Source organism: Quercus robur, chromosome 5 (assembly GCF_932294415.1).
Source record: "Quercus robur chromosome 5, dhQueRobu3.1, whole genome shotgun sequence".
Taxonomy (NCBI): domain Eukaryota; kingdom Viridiplantae; phylum Streptophyta; class Magnoliopsida; order Fagales; family Fagaceae; genus Quercus; species Quercus robur.
The window spans coordinates 25,957,696-25,974,104 of record NC_065538.1 but is presented as its reverse complement, the minus strand read 5'-3'; positions in this window follow the sequence as shown (position 1 = coordinate 25,974,104).

Sequence of the window (16,409 nt, the reverse complement as noted above, 5' to 3'; positions counted from 1 at the left end):
AGTGCTGTTTATATAGGAAAGCAAATTGGCACTTGACTTGGTAGACCAGTGAGAATTTAAACCGTGTGGTTTTTTATTTGTACGGCCGGGCGGTGCATGATCAAAGATATGAATTTATGGCTAGTCAATGAATTATGTTTCCATGTGAAACATATGTTTCCATGTGATGTTTCACATGGAAAATTAGAAAGTTCCAAATATACGAAGGACTATCCTTTTCTTGTAGACCGGTTTGGGATTTGTTGGACGGAAAATATTTGTAACGAAATTAGTTTTTGGGACAGCTTTACACGTCTACGAGTACATAGGATAGAATATACTCTGGTTTGGTAGGTTAGTTGGGGCTGATTACAATTAATAAAAAGTGCAAGTTTTGGATGATTTTGACAGCCTCATGAGATGGACAATGAGTTGTAATGTGGATGGCAAAACATTTAATATTGATCGCAAAGCATTTAAAAGAATAATAATAATGAGTTTTTTTTTTTTTACTCTAAGTTGTGATGTTGATGCAATTCTTATCATTATGAACACACAAAGGAAATAGGATGCACCATCTAAATGTTTATCTGCTTAATTCAGAAAAAATAAATAAATGTTGATCTGCTTATGTAGTCAAAGGATTTTGCTTTCCTTTCTAAAATATAAATATAGCAAAGACAAAATTGAAGGAGGAGGTCCTAAAAGAAAAACAATAAAATCAATAAATAAATATAGATGATCTCAAATAATAATTTATGCAATATGTGCTAATGGAAAAGAAATAATTTACTCAGATAAACATTCAATTTCTCTTCCATCATAATTAACTAGTTACGGATAAAACTTTTTCTTCAAACCACTTTCTAAAAAAGTTCTTGTAACTCATTAGAAATGACGGTTTAAATGAATATTTACATATACTTTTAATCACATTATTATCTAATAACCATGTAGCACATTTAAATGACTTAATAGGTCGTTTGATCAAATACACATAGATAATTATTTGAGTTGTCAATGTAATGGGTTGGAGTGAATTTGAAAAATGTTTACCTATGATTTAGTCATTTATATATATATATATATATATATATATTTCCAATGTAATTTATTGAAATCCACACAACTTAGTTCCCTAATCGTCTTTAAAGATAGAAATTTGTAAACAATCACATGTTGTCATATCACTAATTATAGGTAGTATATTCCAAATGGCTAATTATATAAGTAACTAAATACCAAATATCTATCAGCAAATAAGTAAAGGGAAATAGTGTCCAAGTTCCAATAATGTCCAAATTCCAAGTCCATAATAAGTTAGCAACTAAAATACGAAATCGAAAGAAATATGAAAGGAAAGATTACACAAATCCCTCTATGTTTTATCCATAATTGTGTTATATTTAATCCCCATTGGTTTTTGAGTAAAAAAAAAAAAAAAAAAACTCATTGTAGTTTTGTTTAATTTAACAATTTATGACTGCCTTTTCACATAAAAAGACAATATTATGGGGAGATTTTGTGTTGTATACTCAAAAAAATCCACAAGGGGACTAAGTATGATACAATTAATGGTTTATACATAAAACAATACCACAAGATAATTAAATGTTACATTCAAAATTTAAAGAGTTTCATATTTAATGGAGAAACCGAGAAACTGTGTAGCGTTTTGTACTATTCTTGTAAAACATGATAAAACATTTTTGTTGCGGTGGAAGAAGCTTGAAACATAGTCATCACCTAACCAGCAATAATTATAGTACCACAACATATTTCACACACTTTGTCACAATTACCCTATATGACATATTGTGATTAGTTACTTATAATTTTCACATAGACTTACCATTTTTTCCTCCAACCTACCACATAAAAGAGTTGTGACTAAGTTTATGTAATAAGTTGTGGTCCCATAATTTTTGCCTAATTAAATCTCACATAGTCCTTTTTTTGAGAAATAATCTCCCTTAATCCTAGTTCAATAAATCCTTAGCAAAGTATAATGGACAATCTCTTTCATCAGTGTTTTGCAATTAAATAAATTGATTCACAATCTCTTTTATTTGGAGAATATTAATTCACTGTCTAAACTCTAGAGTACTGTAGGGTCACAATTCGGGGTCCAGGCCCAACAGTTATGGGGTTCTGGCCCAAGGAGCCCTAAACAATGAATTTGTAGAGAGCGGGTTACAGAACTAGGCCCTAACGAAGTGCGTACTAGTTAACATTAGGCTATACAACAATTGAAAATAAGAAAATCCCCTTCATGTCCATTAGATATTTGGTCCGAGGAGACATATGGGGTGTATCTCTGTCTCTAATCAAAGACTATGGTTCTTCTCCTTTCCTTCTCTTCTAAGTTCCTCCTTTTTTCCAGTCCCCTTCTCCATGGGGACTCCCCTATCTTATATAGCTCCTTTGAAGTCATCAAAACCTTACACTTGTTGATCATCTGGACCTTCACTTGAGTGCCCGTCCCATCGGACATCTCCCCTATCTTTTTGTGAGTTGTAGTAGCCAAGGTAACACTGTTCGCCAATCCTCTCCACATAAATGCGGTCAGAAAAGTAGCTGTCATGCATTTAATGTGGCAACTGTAGTCTCTCCATTGGCGTCCTACACTTTCTTCCCTCTTACGGGCTTGTGGGACTCATCCTTGCTACTAATACTCGTTGGAGTGAATCTTTATTGTTGGCAGAGTGCATGTTTGAGAGGAGACATTCCTCCTCGGACCGCCTTTTAAACAATTTTGGGCCCATAAGAATAGGGCCGGAAGCCCTTTTGGTACCCACACCTTTTCCTCGGACGTGGTCGAATTCTATATGGGGCCCAAGGCCCATTGTATGATATGGGGACTTTACTCCTATAAGTACCATCAAAGGATATAAACAATTAGGTTATGTTTCGTAATCATTTTTGTTTTCTAAAACTTGATTTTAAGAATAAAATATAAAAAAATAACCTTTTAATGTTTTCAACGTCAAAAAGTATCTTCTTCTTCTTCTTCTTCTTCTTTTTTTTATTTATTTATTTTTTTTTTTTTTTTTAAGTGAGATTATAATGGCATACCGATTTCATAATGAAATTGATTTTTTTAAGTGAAATTTCACAATGAAATTGTTTTTTTTTTAAAGCAAAATACGCGAATTTTAAAGTTTTAAAAATATGATTATTTTGCAAAAACCCTCTCGATTCAAGTGTCCAATTTCTAATTTTGATAAATAAAGAAATATATAATATTATGAATTAAACAAAAATATTTAACGCCCAGTTGGTAACATAACATGTCCATATTTTGAAGCTAGCAAAGTACTTTTGACCAATTTAGCAAAAATAAAAAGTAGTAATATACTATTTTAATCTCTAAAGTCTAATCTTGATTGAATATTTATTTTTTATTCTTAAATTTTTTTTAAAAAATTCGTCCGTAAACTGTGTAAATCAAAATAATATTATTAAAAAAAAAAAAAATGAAGTTACTTTTGACAACTTCTCATTTTCTTTTGTTGGCAGAGAAGTCTTTCAGCTCATCTCTCTCTGCTTATTAAGTGGGCATTGGACAGCCTTTTGGGAATTGTACAGAGCCAGTGTTTATCTCTTTAGTAGCCCAAGGTTTGGAAATAGTGGGCCTTGGGCCCATTACTTGTAATCTTTTACTGGCTCTATTTTGATACAGTTCCATTATTCAGCAAAGAAGAGAAAATGGCACCACCTCAGGCTGTTCTGTTGCAGCTAAAGCCTAAACTGACACTTTTTGGTGTTTTTGTCAAACAAGTCGAAAATCCAAATTCCTCTTAAATGTTAAATTAAAAAAGAAAAGAAAAAAAAAGTAGTATTTCCATTGTCACATTTTTTTGTGATGTCAAAAATTCAAATTTTTATCTTAAAAGAGCATTCTCTTAAAGTCGTGTAAAAATTTATGTTTATTTCAGCATAAAATTTTACTTTTTTTTTTTTTCTATTTTATACAGTTGCTTTTCAAAATAACTAACATTAAATTATCTATTCTAAAAATTATTTTAATATTCATTCTTTACATGCGTAACCACTTTTTTAAAACACTCTCACACACACATATTCGAAAAAGTGAATTGAGATATGAATAAAATATGCCTTTACATGCACGACTAACTTTTGTCTTAGGAGAGTGAGGTAATTGCTTGAAGCCTCCAAAAATATAGTCAATTATAAGGGGAAAATGTGTTAAAGGAAAAAAAAAAAAAAAAGGAAAGTAGAAAGGAGGCCAATGAATTCACAAAATATTAAAAAAAAAAAAAAAAAAATCTTTGTGACCTAGAACTAGAATCTCTCTCTCTCTCAACCAAAAAATAAAAAATCAAACATAAAATCCAATTTTTATTTTTGTTAATATCATTGGAAATTTTTTTTAAAATCTTTTCCTATGACCCAAAAATAACAGTGTAAATTTACACAAATATTATAACTGTGGCAAAAATGGCCGATTTTAACGTACGAGTAGACTGTTCGAATGTGAGGATACCATATGTAACTTTAAAAAAAAAAAAAAAAAAAAAAAAAAACTGCTGGAAGACAATGCAGAATGACGTGGCCAAATCAGGCTAAAAATGAAATGACGTGTCCAAATCAGACTAAAAAGGAAATGACGTGTCCCAACAAAACACCGTTCGCACCGTGTACTTTTACTTGATTGATTTGGTGAATACGATTTACGAGTTGGTTTTCGTGCCATCAAATCCCGAGGCCCGTGACGGTGACGTTAACACTTGCCCTTTTCTTTACACGTGGACAAATTTACACCGTTGGTACGTAGTAGCTGGGGACAACTGTGTCCATGACCATGAGTATGTCCACGGTAAGAGAATATGTGAGGGTATATATGCTTCTGCAAATAGTAATGTGTTTTTGGACCGTAACTAAGGTGAGGCCTAATCAGTAGTCATGTACTTCAGGCTTTTGGGACAGTTTGAACTTTGGACTAATACTATATTAACTCACCTCAATCATGCTTTTTTAAATTTTGTTTGGTGATGTGCACGTTGTTTTACACCGTTCAGTTTCCAGTCTTTGACACTCTCTCAAAGTTGTGGTTGGCAGCTGTTGCTTTGACTCAATTATATTATTTCTACTACCCTTAATCATGTCTTTCATTTTCTGTAGTTTATTTATTTTTATAAAAAGTCTAGAACTATCAAAATTTGAACAATTTTTTATCACAACCGTAACGTGGTAGAATATAATTAGTGAAGAAAAAATAGTGGGTCAATATATAAGTTATAGTTTTTTTTTTTTTTTTTTTAAGTAACTTATGGCATCCGTTCTTGATAATAGTTATTTATTATCAGATCAAAATACCAATCAGTTTTTGGTATGGGCAAGAATTAAACCTCAAGTTTCTTATATAAGTTATAGTTAACAACTCACAATTTACCATATAAGAATTGTGGCAAAAAATTATGAAATAATCTGTAATTCCAGAACTACTCTATTTTTTAAGTAAATATTGGAGAGCTAATTTCTTTTCTTTTCAGTTTAATTACTTCTTTCGTCTTATTAACTATAATGTAGCTGTAATATTCCCCCCCCCCCCTTTTTTTTTTACATTGATAGTTGGGGTAGTATAGGGTTTGAACTTTAAATCCTCTATATATGTGTGTATGTTAGAAACTCAAAAATATTCAAACTAGTTGATTTACAAAATTCTCGACAGTTGCAATATTCTTTTAATATCAAAATCGAGTAATATCAATCTTTAACAATTAGTAATAAATATTAAAAAAATAAAACTATTAATAATAAACCTTTTGCTCCAATACAATAAAAATTTATTGAAAATATTATTTTTGTCCTTACATTTTAGTAGCGGTTAATTTAGTCTGAATCTATGTTATTTTCAACTTAGAGTCTATTTGGTATCAACTTTAGCTTTTAGGTTTTAGTTTTTTCAACTTGCAGCAAATTTGGTACCTGTTATTTTCAACTTGTAGTCATAGTTGACATTTTCCATTAATGAGTGATGATAAGTATCAAATTGACTACAAGTTAAAAATAACAAAGACAAAATTAACTGTTACCAAAATGTAGAGATCAAATTGATAGTGAGTTTAGCGACCCTAAAATTACATTTTCACCAAATTCATTCTAATTAAAACTTCAAATTTATGTCAAACATGATTTTATAATTCTTTTTGACTTTTTCGTTAAATTTGACAAAAATCTTAATGATACAAGGTTAAGCGTTTGTGGGGGCCAAATAGCCAGAAGGTACTATTAAAACTGTATATATTAGGCCTATGGCCCAGTCTAAGGATATTTACTTGTCTGAGGATGGTCAAATAATATTATTATGGGAATGGTAGAAGAGGAAGAGATAAGGATTGTACGTGATAGTCCAAAAGATGTCCGAGGAGAAAAGTCACATCGGAAATGTGGATCCAAGATCAGTAAGAATGTCCTATCGTCCTAAATATCCTTTCAAGTTGCATCACGGTTAGAAGTCAGATATTGGATAGGAGAGGAGTAGAAGAAGGCAACAAATATCTTCAAAGGTTGTTACCTCCGCATTAAATGCATCTCAGCTAACTCTCTAGCCGCATTAATATGGAAGTGATACCTGAACAATGGTGAAGCAGCCTTACAGCTGCTAGTTGAAGGTTCTAGGAGGTGTTGGATGGGATAAGAAGGAGTTTCTGGAATCTAACCTACACGTGTATGGTGGGGATGATACCAAAAATTATAGTATATAGCATGAAAAGGTGGCCTAAAAAAAAGAGAGATCGAGAAAGAGAAATCTTTGTAATAATCCTTTAAACTCTTGTAACCTTGATCATCAACTTGACATTATAATAGAGCTCCTCGGACTGTGCCGAGGACAAATTTTCTTATATTACTTGTGTTTGATCCTCCTAAATAGACAATGGTTACTATCTTTCTTACTCACTAGAACTAGTTCTTTCACCCACGCTCTACAAATTCATTGTTTGGGCTCATTGGGCTAAAACCCAATCCTATATTAGGTCCAATCCAAATCCAATCCTTACAATTAGCGCCGTCTGTGAGAAGAATTTGGTCTATTCTGAAAGTATTTCGGGTGCAACGTTTAGGATGGAAGAAGCAGGTCCACACCAGGTGGATACGAATCTACACCAAGTAGAATCAAGGGGGTCTCAACATAACAATCCGTTTATGAACCTTGAACAGAGAGGAGATCGTGAGGGAAGTTTGCGCATAGCGCATACTAGTAAAAGCCAATCTCGAGGGAAGAGCTATGTTTCCCATGCAACGTGAGATCGATGAGTTAAAAAAGGGAATTGTGCCACACATGGCGAAGACGTTTATCGCCCAACTCCAAGCTGTCCTCTGAGGAGACAGATGGTGCTAGTTATAGACAGAGGTCCAGAACTCCGCCCAGCGAGTCTTTCTCCTACGACGAGGAATACCACCATAGACGTAGATATAAGAGCCCGCCTCGTAAAGGCCTGGGGAACGATGCCATGAGCAAGGCGTTGAGTCAAATCTCTAAATCACCCTTCACACGAAACATAAAAGGCGCAAGGCTTCCTCGGCAATTCCATCAGCCCACGTTCATTATTTATAATGGTTGAACTGATCTAGTGGAACATGTCAGTGACTTCAATCAAAGGATGGCAGTTCATTCCAAGGATGAGGCTTTGATGTGTAAGGTCTTTCCATCAAGTTTGGGCCCCGTGGCGATGAGGTGGTTCAATGGTTTAAGGGTTCAATGGTTTAAGGGCAAATTCCATTGACTCCTTTAAGAAGCTCACCTGAGCCTTTAGCGCTCGCTTTATCACTTGTAGCAGGGCTCCTCGGCCTTTGGGTTCCTTATTATCAATGTCCATGCAGGAGGGGGAGATTTTGAAGACATACTCAGATAGATACTGGGAGATGTTTAACGAAATAGATGGACACTATGATAATGTGGCCATTAGTACTTTAAGACTGGCCTCCCAGCCGAGCATGATTTGAGGAAATTTCTGACTGGTAAGCCTGTTACCAGTGTGCGCCAACTTATGGATCGGATTGACAAGTACAAAAGGGTTGAAGAAAACCAATTGTAGGGGAAAGGAAAGGCTAAGGTGATCCCTCAGGAGAGGAGGGATTGCAGGTCGGATTGGTACAATAATAATCGACCTCGGAAAGACTTTGTTGGGTAGTTAGGATCTACCAACACCCAGGTGGTTAATACTGTGTTCCGAGAACTAGTACAACAGGTTCTGGAGAAGGTTAAACGAGTCATTCTTCAAATGGCCAAACAAGTTGGCAGGAGATCCTATGAGGCGTAATCAAACCCTTTATTGCCAATATCATCAGGACCATGGACACACTACCGATGATTGCAGAAACTTGTGAGACCATTTAGATCAATTGGTCTGGAAGGAGAAATTAAAGCAACTCTTGCATCATTCCAGTGGCCAGGAGAGCCAAACAGGTTCAGAGTTTCAGGGAGATGCTTCTTCGAGACTCCCTCTAAGCATGATAAATGTCATATTTGTTGCCCCAGGGAGGACCGGATCTTGCCCCTCCAGAGTAATGTTAGTATCTCATTACCCAGTTGAGGAATCCAGTTCAAAGCCAAAGAGAGTCAAGATGGGCGTCCTACTAGTGTTAGGTTTTTCAGATGAGGACAAACTTGGAATCATACAGTCTCACGATGATGCTTTGGTGGTTACACTTAAAATTGGTGGGTATGATGTGAAAAGTGTGATGATCGACTAGGGCAGCGAAGCTGAGATTATGTATCCTGACCTATATAAGGGGATAAATTTGAAACTTGAGAATTTAATTGCTTACAGTTCTCCTCTGGTGAGTTTTGAAGGTAAAATGGTCATTCCGAAGGGTCAGATCAGACTACCCGTATAGACTGGCTTGGATGTGGTGGAGGTGGACTTTGTTGTGGTAGATGTTTTCTCTTCATATACGGCCATTATGAGTAGACCCTAGCTTCATACCTTGGGAGCTGTCTTCTCCACTCTTTACCAGAAGGTGAAATATCCCTCTGGAGGCCAGGTTTTGGAAATATTAGGAAGTTAGTCTACGGCTAGGCAATGCCTAGTAGAGGCCATCCAACATCGGCCCGAGGCTGAAATCTCGGCTAGTACTAAGAATGGTTTATAGCAATCAGAAACTTCGGCGTTGCTCTTCAATAGACTAGCCGACGAGGCGAAATGTGAAGGTCTAGAAAAGGTAATTGTTGGTGATGATCCGGAGAAGTTCTTTCAGGTTAGGGCTCAACTGCCTCTACAGGAGAGGGAACAATTGGTTGAATTTCTTAGAAAAAATGTTGATGTGTTCGTGTGGGAGGCGTATGAAGCCCCAGGTGTAGATCCAAACTTCATTTTTCATCATTTGAATGATATCATAGCAGGAACAACAAGACAAACAAGGGTGAATGATATCATAGCAGGAACAATGCAGTGGTGTGGTAGGAGCACTAGCCAGCCCACAAACAAAGGATGAAAAGGGGGCATGGGCCGAATTAAAGGAAGGAAAGCCCACACCCAAGCAATATCCAACCTGAAGAAGAAATGAGATGCAGAAAATGCAGACCCAAGAACTCATTCACGCCGCAAGAGTTAAGCAAGCACCAAAGCATACAGCAGAGTCAAACAAACCTATAGGCAATGGCAAATGTATGGGAGCCAGAGAAGCAATGGACTCATATGGAAATAGAGCATGCACACAAGGCTCAGGCACCACCTATCTGTACCCAGCTAATATAGGGGAGATGGGTCACGAGTTAGAGGTAAGAAAGGGCGTGGTTTGGCAATGGGGAGAAGGGGGAACCTATTTTGGGGTTCCCGCTCAAGCTCTTTAAGAGAAATGTGCTCCTGGGATGACATCTCACTTAAAAGAGGTAAATATAAGCTGGAATCACTAGGTGCATACTATAGAGGTTGGTAAGAGAGAAGTCCAACCCTTATCCAGATGGGAGTGTCAATGGGAGTAAAAAACAAAACAAAATCACTTTTGTCTGGGAATGTGGTGTGGCACGGCTAACACAGTGTAGTGGTGATGGTTGGGCAACCGACAGACCAATGGGTCTTGGAAGGACACCCATAACAGGCCAAAGGCGGTTAAGGGGTAAAAATGGCAAATCCTGTTACGGTAGGCAATATAAAAGGCCATGGACGTGCACAGTAAAATGGAAGAATAAAAAGGAAGAAAAACAGAGAAAAATGAGTAAGAGAAAGAAACAAAAATAGAAAACCAAGAGTAATGAAGGAAAATATAAGTAATAGGAGTAAAAGCATGCATCAATAGGCTACCCATTTCTCTCCCTCTCAATAGCCCACTCTTTAACGAGTCAAGAGTCTGAGGTTACATTTGGATTCGGCTGAAAACCCAACGTGTCTGCATTTGGCGTTTTTTTTTTCTATTTTTTTTTTGGCACGCGTTTGAGAGACAAAACTCACTGTTACAGCTACTGTTCATGCACTATTCATGAACAGTAGCCGCAACGTTTGACTTTTCTCACCCTTTTCAGCACATCAGTGGGTCTCGTATACTATTCACGAGACCTACAAACCTCATTTTTCAGCAATTTTTTCATTAAAAATGGGTCCCACGGTACTATTCACACATTTAAAAATTATTTTGTTACAATATTTTTCAGTTTTCAGTTTTCAGCTGTATTCAAACAGACCCTGAGATTAAGTTATTTTGGTCAATTTTCCAAAGTGAGTAACTTCTACAGCAGGATTCCCCTATGAGGTTACCCACATTGGAGATTGGTTCTCTTTTTTTGGACTTGAATATGCCAAAGAGCCAAGCCCATTCCTCTAGTAGACTAATCTTCTTTTCTTTTGTCATGGTTGATTAAGGACTAACCTGACTTCTTGTCATTAATCTATTCCTGCCGTAATCATGTTTTGATACTTTTTCCTTTGTGGAACTATTCATGTATTATTGTTGTTAGCAGAAAATATTTTAGTTCAAGTGTTTTAGTTATCCTGCTATATTGTGTTTTCTTGCTATAACACTTGTAATAGTTTTTCTTGCTGTGAGCACATGAATATACTCAAGATTCCTATCAGGACGCGTCAACACAAGAAGGGTCAAACTTGCACTTAAGCTGGCCTAAGGCGTGTCTCAGTTAGGCTAGTCTCAACTCTCCTATCCCAGAATCAGAGGGCCGTGGTATAGCGGGAGCAATCTAGCCCAAGACGCAAAAAAAAAGGCCCACCACAATAGTTAAAAGAGAAAACATTGCTAAGTTTTGAAGTTTTGGAAATGCAATTAAACCTTCTCTTTTTTACAATTGTTTGGTGTGAAGAAAAAAACATTACACTGAGTGCAAAAACATTGCCACATAAATAAATAAATAAATTCTAATCACAACAAAGTTTTGCACGCACAGTAGGTTATACACTAAACTCTTCCCTTGAAAATATAACTAACGTAGAAACTAATTTTTTTTTTTTAAAAATAATTAATTAGTTAAATTGGACTTTTTTTTTTAATTTTTTTTTTATACAAGATAGAATTTTACTCTAGTCTAATCTAAGTGTATATGTGTGTGAAACTTCCTCTTGGAGACTTGAACCCCGACCCTTGCTTCCCATACCCCACAAGCACTTAAATTGGACTATTAAATCATTATTAATTGGACAAATAAAAAATTAGCAAACCTAATCTCTTGAACATATTATATGCAAGTTGTTCTAGACCGTTAATTTCTGCAACTTGTTGGTTGTTGTTGCTCTGATTGATTATATTTTTTTAGTACACTCATCAATCATGTCTTTTTCTCTCAAAAAAAAAAAAAAATCAATCATGTCTTTCATTTTTAATATTTTGATCTTTGGGTAGAAACTAAACAACTAATTTTTTTATAATTTTTGTTTTTGCGAAAAATAAATCTTGATCTATTTGTTTCTTTTATTAGCAATTGATAGATTTTGCACCCGCATAGTAGTCTAGATTTTCTCCATGATAGATTTAGTATACAGTCATTGATTACCTTAAATTAAATAAATTTCCGGAATTGAGCAACTTTAATTTTTAAAATTGATCTTTATTTCTTTAATTTTTTTAAAATAAATATATTGTATCCCTGTGACCCTGTCTAGGCCAAACTTTATTTTTTTATATTTACATTTATTTCTTTAATTTGGTGTTGACATGGGACACTATTTTTTTATTTATTTTTTTTATTTTTATTTCTGAGGCGGACAAGGGACACTATTAGTATTATTAATCTATTATTATGGGTTACAATTTTTTTTTTATGCTAAATTAAAAGGACGAGGAGAATCGGTAAGGTAACCATAGTAGCAATTTTAACTGTTGAGTAGTAAGCAATGCTTGAGTGATTAGACACTTAGGGGCACATGCAATCTCTCATGGGATTGAGGGTTTTTTTTTTTTTTTTTTTTTGAGTCATAGGATTGAGTTATAATTTGACTTCAATCCCATTTAGACAACTAGTGGTTTCGGTCCTTCGGGGTACTAGAAGGCATTTTGTGGATTTCATTTCGGTCTAGTGGGATCAGTTGAAAAATATCAGTAAGTAAAATGGAACAATAAATCGGATTTTTTTGCAAAATAACACCATTTTGCTAACAATTTTGTTAGTTAGCAACATTTCCAAACTATTTAGGAAACTAGTATCTCGAGTCTGTTAAACTCGAGTTCCTGTGGGAGGAAAAATCTGTTGTGCCAAAACAGTTCTTCTCTAGACAGTTCTTCCTTCTTCTTCTCCTTCCTCAAACATCCAAACCCATTTCTCAAAATCCTAAACCCAAAAATCACGATCTCGAAATCGGAGCAAAAACCAAAACCCAAAAATCACGATCTCGGCACTGAAGCGCCATGGGTTTGACGATCTCGGCATCGGAGCAGCTTAGGTTTGTTGATCTCGACACCAAAGGTCCGTTTTCTGTGTTTTCTGGTTTGGTTTGTCTCTTGATTTGTTTTCTGTTTTTTCTAGGTTGGTCTATCTCCGATGGAATATTTTCTGTTGTGGGTTTGTGTTTTCTTGGTTGGTTTGTTAGTGTTTTCTATGCTGATGTTCTGGGTTTTTTTCTTTTCTGGTTGGTCTATTTGTGTTTTTTGGGTTGCTGTTTTGGGTTGGTGCACACTGCATTTTCTGGTTGCTGCATTCTGTGATTTCTGGGTTGGTGCATGTTGTGCATGGATTTTTTTTAATCCACCTCAACTACACACCTCATGGAAATCGAGTCTATAAGACTCGATTTGCTACAGTTAACTCGAGTTTAAAAGACTTGAGATTTTAGTTTCCTAAATAGTTTGAAAACGGTGTTAACTAACAAAATTGTTTGAAATTGGGTTTTATTTTGAAAAAAAAAAATCCTGATAAATCCCCATGTTCCACTTCAAGCTAAATTCTAGTTCATTACGGATCATTTCAACCAATTCTTGTCGATCATTCCGATCAAATTTTGGTTTGCTCCTCTTTAAAATAAAAAAAAAAAAAAAAAACCTGTTTTTATGTGATTCATATTATTTCATTGATTGTGAGTAAAATATGAAAATTAAATATGTATTTGTAATTGATCGGTACTATAATATTTTGTTCCAAAAGATATATCAGAACGTATATCTAAAATGAAATTGACAACATTGGTAGAAGAGAGTAATCTTTAAGCCGAATTAGTATCAATTTACAACCTTAAAAAAGAAAAAGAAAAATCCAATCTATAACTAATGTTTATTGGCTGCAATTGTTGTGTATTGGTGATGGTTTGAATATGCAGACATTGATGTTGAGTCAAAAGTATCCAGCTAATTAAACAAATTAATAATCACGTGCTTTTTCATTCTTCTAACTTCTAAGATCCCACCATAATTTGCAATGAAAAGTAAACTTAAAGAAAGAGTATTCATTAAAAAGTCATGACATTAGAATCTTCTACGAAGATGAAACTAAAATTCTTGAGAAAAAAACAAAGAGAAGAAAAAATAGAAAAGGAATCTGGCGTTCGGGAAAAGGACCTATCATCTACATCTGCATGAATGTAAAAGCAAGAAAAAAGGTTGGATTACGGTCTCCCAAGTCCCAACGAATGTTCGAAAGTCCAAGTATCATATCAGTCTCACAAATGATACCAAAACTAGCACAAAGAATACACTTCGCCGAAATTCCTGAGTCCTGATTGACAATTCATTGTTACACGTTGTAATTGTATACTTGTATACATAATTTGATCATTTTATTCATTAAAGAAATGGAAACAAAATGAGAAAGTATATTGACAAATTTGTGGCAAATTTTCACATGGAATTTGGCTCTTTGCTTGTTAGGATAAAGCCGTGTCTAGTGTAAATTTTTTATTTTATTTTATTTTTGCTGTTTATGGAAGAGATTATTGATAAGCATCCTTACTCCATAGCCTCATTTTTGAAGAAGTTAATTCCCGAGTTCAAACCCGCAACTTATCGCTTTAAGTGGAAGATGTTAGGTAATTTTTCATTGCTTTGCCACACATTGAATTTTGATTGGATTGAGTTCCAAACCCAGGTTTAAGTTGGGAAAGTCAATTCTACTACTTGCACCAACATGAAAAGTGAAGAAGGCTAGCACAGGCCGCACAGCGCCTTGGGATCATGCCTATATAAGCAAACCTACAAAAGAGAAGGAAGATGGAATATCCAATTGTATGTTTTCAAATAAAAAAAAGTAGATTATTTTGGAGCGAGGAGATAAGCGAAAGAGACTCCCTATTTGTGTTTTCAAACAAAAAGAAAACTAATTTTGGCATATTTATTGAATGTGTTGCACAGAAAGTTGTTGTGCAGGGGTTAATGAAAATTTGAAACTAAGGGTCCGTTTGGATTAAATTTATTGTTGCTGAAACTGAAAACTGAAAACTGAAAACTGAAAACACTGTAACAAAATAATTTTTAAATGTGTAAATAGTACCGTGGGATCCATTTTTAATATTTTTTAATACGTGAACAGTGTATACACAGTGCGTGAACAGTGAATACACTGTTCATAACAGTAAATGCTGCCTCCCAAAGTCAACAAATGCGGGAAAAAAAAAAAAGGAAAATGTAAAACTTTGAAAACGCAGACGCCAGATTCAGTGGAATCCAAACGGCCTCTAAGTACCTCACATCCAGCGTGTCCACGTCTGGCTTTTTTTTTTTTGACCAGCACCTATTGCATTGTTCCTGAGATATAAACAATGCAAATGGGCAAATGAACAGTGTTTTTGGTGTAAACAGTAATCCGAAAATTATTTTTTTATTGTTTTCAGTTTTCAGCAAAATAAGCGGTATCCATACATACTCTAAAGTTGATTTTCTCTTCTTCCCAAATATTGGGACATTTTTTTAGCTTTTATGGAAACGTTACTTTTTTTTTTTTTTTTGAGTGTAATGGAAGCGTTACTTAGAAGTACTACCAATTCCTCCAGCTTAAGAGAAAAACCTATAGCAAAGTTTTTAGTTTTTACTTGGAATTACTACCAAGTGTTACTTAGAAGTACACCTCAAACCTATTAGCAAAGATTTTGTGGGGGAGTGTTTTATTTCTGGCCACCCGCAAGCTTGTTTGCCCGCTTTTGGGAGCCAAGCCCGTACAGTTTTGTTCTCAAGTGACATGGGAAGACTTTAAGTGTAGTCCCACATCGGCAAGAGAAGCGCCCCACTCATGCTTTATAAGTGCTTGGCACAAGCATGAGTGTACCACTACCACACATGTGTAGTAGTGGTAGAGGCATGTCCTACACAGGGGTAACAAAACCGTGCGGGTGTCGGGTCCGGGACATGGCCAAGCTAATCCCACCCCACCCCAAAGCGGACAATACTCTTGATGGGCACTGCCCTCAAAAGCGCCTTTTTGTGGGGGAGGATTTTGTTCCTGGCCACCCACAAGCTTGTTTGTCTACTTTGGGGAGCCAAACCCGCACGGTTTTGTCCTTAAGCGAAATGGGAAGATTTTGAGTGCAGTCTCACATCGGCAAGAGAAGCGCCCTACTCATGTTTTTTTCAAAAGAAAAGTAGCTAATAAGTTATATGGTGATGATGTCGAAAATCATTAGTAAGCCACACGATATTCACGTGCTCAAGATGATACCTGCGAAACAAAAACAAAGAAAAAACTCTGGGAGAGTACCAGTGTGGTACCGGCCAAAGATCATCTGAAGGTTAAGTCAGAAAATCTTTCACAACTTTAGAGTATCAGAGTTGGGTTGAATTATGCGTACCTTCTTTTCTGAGAGCCTTTGGATTTTTATAGTAGTATAAAACTGACCTTCGTTTCTTGCGTAGGAAGACGTTTCCTTATGGAGAAGATCATCATTAATTGGCGTATATTACGGGATTCTCCTTATGTTAGAATTCTATTCATATTGGGACACTATCGACTAGAGTTAATTGTGGGACACAAGTTGTTTCCAATTAGGATTACTTAGAGGTTATTTAAATCATGTGGATGCCATATGGCCTTGAGATTCATC